This window comes from Arachis ipaensis, chromosome B1 (assembly GCF_059453495.1).
Source record: "Arachis ipaensis isolate K30076 ecotype BB chromosome B1, ASM5945349v1, whole genome shotgun sequence".
NCBI classification, from domain to species: Eukaryota; Viridiplantae; Streptophyta; class Magnoliopsida; order Fabales; family Fabaceae; genus Arachis; species Arachis ipaensis.
This window is the reverse complement of record NC_142436.1, coordinates 45258262-45263328: the sequence shown is the minus strand read 5'-3', so window position 1 is coordinate 45263328 and position 5067 is coordinate 45258262. Positions and strand designations below refer to the sequence as shown.

At 40.9% G+C, this 5067-nt stretch overlaps 1 non-coding gene across 1 annotated transcript; it reads left to right on the top strand.

The window, feature by feature from the left end:
• The first annotated feature begins 4537 nt into the window (after window positions 1–4537).
• On the top strand, window positions 4538–4644 carry LOC148576414 (small nucleolar RNA R71). The gene has a single exon (XR_015903368.1). It is a non-coding gene; the product is annotated as a small nucleolar RNA R71 (small nucleolar RNA).
• Window positions 4645–5067: the final 423 nt, after the last annotated feature.

The following is a 5067-nucleotide window of genomic DNA, read 5'->3' as shown; positions in this document are numbered from 1 at the left end:
TTGTTCTCTACTCCTTTCTTGTCTCTGATTTCAATATTGAATTCCTGCAACAATAAGATCCATCTTATTAGTCTTGGTTTTGATTCTTTCTTGGCAAACAAGTATTTAAGTGCTGTGTGATCTGTGAAAACAATCACTTTAGCACCGATGAGGTACGATCTAAACTTGTCAAATGCAAAAACTATTGCTAGCAACTCCTTTTCAGTAGTGGTATAATTTCTTTGAGTATCATTGAGGACTTTGCTAGCATAGTATATCACATGGACTAAATTATCTTTCCTCTGTCCTAACACTGCCCCAACTGCAAAATTAGATGCATCACACATCAATTCAAATGGTAAGTTCCAATCAGGTGGGGAAATGATAGGAGCAGAGGACAACCTTATTTTCAAATTTTCAAATGCTAGCATCATTGTTGTCAAACTCTCGAGTTAACTCGTAAACTCGTACGAGTTTACGAGTTTAGATATGGAATCGAGTTGACTCGGGCATAGAATCTATCTTGAGTAAACTCGGCTAGACTCGGTCAAACTCAGACAAACTCGTGAGTCTAGGACCGAGTTAGCGAGTTCGTGTTTTTCTTCATTTTTGCTCAAAAAAGCGTCATTTTAAAACTAAAAAAATACTTTTTAATTAGGGTTACGATAACACTCCCAAAGAATGAAAGAAAACTCACTCACAACTCATTCATCTGCGTCGTTTCTCTCAAGTCTCACTTTCTCCATGTTCTGCCGCAGTCGTCGTTCCCCGTTGAGCTGCCGTTGTTCGCCTGCGTCTGCTACCTCTGCTCTGATTTGCACAATTGTCTTTTTGAATTTTACCTATGTTGCCCTTTGCTTTATATTTCTTAACATCTCCACTATCTGCAACTCCATCATGCTATCACTGTTCACGAGTTCGACTACTTCTCCTACAGTCCTATCTCTGCTCTGGTTTGCACCGTCGTGAAATCCATGACTATTTGTCACCATCGTTTCGTGCTGCTGCTGCACCCTCATCACTGCTGCCTGCTGCTCTTGTCTTCTATCTGCTGTTGCTGGGACTTTACCCCTTCTTTTCTTCTATATCCTCTATTTTTTGTATGCCTTTGCCCTTTATTTGAGCCCTTGCTTCTTGATTTAATTTTTTTTTTTGCTTTTTAAATTTTGTTGCTTCTAATTTTAGCATATTGCTTATCGTTTATGTTAGATGGCCAAATGGTTCATCCATTTATGGCTGATTAGTAATTAATGATTTTGATTAGAGTTAATTTGATTATTTAATATTATTCAATGTTCAATTAAAGATTTAGTATTACAGATTTAGAATTTTTAATTTTGTGTATTCTATGTTGTATTTGTATAAGAATAATTATAGAGGATTTGAATGTATATTTTAAAGTATTTGTTATAATGTATGCTATTATTTTAATTTATTATGTGCTTTAAGATTGATATTATTAATTTTAAAGGGTTAAAATTGAGTAAATATACATTATATATATATATATGTATGTATGTATGTATGTATGTATGTATATAAACTTTATAACAGGTGAACTCGTACGAGTCTACGAGTTAACTCGCGAGTCGAGTCTAGGTCAGCTCCACGAGTTTACTTAGACTCGCGAGTTTGACAACCTTGGCTAGCATGCATGATTCATCGAAGATAAATGGTGTATCAGATACAAGGAGATTGCTTAAGGGCTTGGCTATCTTTGAAAGATCTTTAATAAATCTTTTGTAAAAGCCAGCATGCCCTAAAAAGCTCCTAATTGCCTTGACATCATTCGGTGGAGGCAGTTTTTCAATAAGTTTCACTTTAGCCCTGTCCACTTCAATGCCTTGGTTAGAAACCTTATGGCCAAGGACTATTCCTCCTGTCACCATAAAGTGACATTTCTCCCAGTTCAAGACTAGATTGGTCTCTTGGCACCTTTTTAATACTAAGGCAAGGTGACTCAGGCAGCTAGTAAAGGAATCTCCGAATACCGAGAAATCATCCATAAAAACTTCAATGAATTTCTCTATCATATCTGAGAAGATAGAAAGCATGCAGCGTTGGAAAGTCGCAGGTGTATTACATAGCCCAAATGGCATGCGCCTGTAGGCAAACACTCCATATGGACAAGTAAATGAAGTTTTCTCTTGGTCTCTGGGATCAACCACTATTTAGTTATATCCTGAATAACCATCAAGAAAACAGTAATATGCATGTCCTGCAAGTCTTTCCAACATCTGATCCATAAATGGGAGGGGGAAATGGTCCTTTTGTGTAGCCTTATTGAGTTTCCGATAGTCTATGCACATCCGCCATCCTGTGACTGTCCTTGTAGGAATTAGTTCGTTCTTCTCATTAGGAACTACAGTGATTCCTCCCTTTTTGGGCACGACATGCACGGGGCAGACCCAGGGGCTGTCTGAGATCGGGTAGATTACCCCTCCCTACCATAACTTCATAACTTCTTTCTGTACCACTTCCTTCATGATTGGGTTCAGCCTCCTTTGGGATTGAATGGATGGTTTGGCATCATCTTCCAGTAATATCTTATGCATGCATATGGCTGAACTTATTCCTTTCAAGTCAGCAAGAGTCCATCCAATGGCATCCTTGTGCTTTCGCAATACTTTGAGTAGTTCATCCTCTTGATCTTGGCTGAGGCACGAGCTTATGATCACTGGGTAACTTTCATTTTCTCCTAAGTATGCATATTTGAGAGTGGGTGGCAGTGCTTTGAGTTCAAGTTTGGGTGCTTCTGACTTTTTGTTATCTTCTTTTGATGCCCCTTGTATATGAATCTCTGCTGTTGCAACCTCTTCACTAAACGTTGACTCCTCCTTTGTTAACCCTTCATGTTCTTCTTCTTCAAAACTCTCCTGCACTACATCTTCGAGTGAGTCCAACCTCATACATTCTCCCAATTGTTCTGGTGGGTAACTCATGGCTTTGAACACATTGAATGTCATCTTTTTATTGTGTAATCTCATGGTGAGGTCCCCCTTTTGTACATCAATGACAGCTCCAGTAGTGGCCAAGAATGGCCTTCCCAGGATGATGGAAGCCTTGGTTTCCTCTTGCATGTCCAGCACTACAAAGTCTGCTGGGAAGATGAAATCTCCCACTTTCACCAGCAAATCTTCTACTACGCCATGAGGGAACTTGAACGATCTGTCTGCCAGTTATAGGGCCATCTTTATTGGTTTAGCCTCTTCAATCTTCATTTTTCTCATCATGGCTAACGACATCAAATTTATGCTGGCTCCTAAGTCACATAGAGCCTTTTCCACTGTGATTTCCCCTATGATACAAGGGATCTGAAAGCTCCCCGGATCCTTCAATTTCTGGGGTAGTTTATGCTGAATGATAGCACTACATTCTTCGGTTAATATCACAGTCTCGCTGTTCTTCCAGCTTCTCTTCTTAGTCATTAGCTCCTTTAAAAACTTGGTGTAGAGGGGCATTTGCTCTATTGCTTCAGCAAAAGGTATGTTGATTTGTAGTTTCTTGAAGATTTCCAAAAATCTCAAGAACTGGCTGTCATCCCCCTTCTTCTTTAATTGCTGAGGGTATGGGACTCTTGGGACGTCTGGCTTCAGCACTCCTTCCCCTTTTTGTGAACTCAAAGTGGGAACTCGAGCTCCATCCTGCTCTTCTTCCTTTTCATTTGAGTCCTTTTCTTGTGGTTTCTGGGGGGTTTCCTTCAGTTCTTTCCCACTCCGAAGGATGATAGCCTGACACTCCTCCCTTTGGGTTGAGTTAGTATTGCTGCGAAGGTTGTGGCTGGGAATTTGCTTGAATAGGTAGCCAATTTGTGTCTCAAGTTTCTTGATGGCAGCATCCTGATTCTGCATATTGGACATCACTTCTTCTCGGAACGCTTTACTGTCTTGAATCTCTTTGCATATACCTTCAAGTAGGTTTTCAATATTTGAGAGTCTGTCATCAGATGATGGTGGGTTGGGGTTGGCTGGGTGAGAAAGGTTAGTTTGGCCTTGGTAGAAGTGTTGAGAGGGGTGGTTATATGGGTGCTGATGGTCTAGGTATGGCATGTTGGTGAGCTAAGTTGTTGGGATTTGAACGTCTTTGATCTATGCCTTGGTCTTGTTGATTTCCCCACCCAAAGTTTGGGTGGTTCCTCCATCCAGGATTGTAGGTTTTGGAGTATGGATCATGGTTTTGCCTAGGTGAATTTCCAATGTAGTTGGCTTGCTTTTGACTACCCTCTGCTTTTTCATTCACTTCTTCTTGGGTCGTTGATGAGGTGGTGATTGCTGCTACTTGGTTCCTCTCCATCTTCTTGGTGAGGTCAGCCAACTGCTTGGTTATGAGCTTGTTTTGGGCCAGCAGTGCATCCACATTGTTTAGCTCCATCACTCCTCTAGTGTTTCCTCTTTCGGAGGCATAGAAGTAGTCATTCTCTGCTATAGTTTCAATGACATCTATGGCCTCCTCAATGGTCTTCTTCTTGTTCAGAGATCCCCCAGATGAGTGGTCTACTGCTTTCTTTGATTCATAAGAAAGGCCTTCATAGAAAATGTGTAGCTGCACCCATTCATTGAACATATCTGGTGGACACCTCCTTGTTAGGTCCTTAAACCTCTCCCATGCTTCATATAGAGTCTCACCATCCTGCTGCCTGAAAGTTTGAACCTCAGCTCTCAGCCTGTTGATTCTTTGAGGAGGATAGAATCTGGCTAAAAATTTGTTCACCACATCTTCCCAGGTTGTCAAACTCTCCTTAGGGAAGGATTCCAGCCATTTAGATGCCTTATCCTTGAGTGAGAAAGGGAACAAAAGTAGTCTATAGGTGTCAGGATGAACACCATTATACTTCACAGTATCGCATATCCTCAGGAAAGTGGTTAGATGTTGATTGGGGTCTTCTTGGACGCCTCCTCCGAATGAACAGTTGTTCTGAACGAGGGTGATGAGCTGTGGTTTTAGTTCAAAGTTGTTGACATAAATGGTTGGCTTTTGAATGCTACTCCCACATTTTTCTGGGTTTGGGTTGATGTAGGAGCCTAGAACTCTTCTCTCTTGCCCAGCATGATTTGCTAGACCTTCTCTGCCATGGTTGTGAGCCTCTTC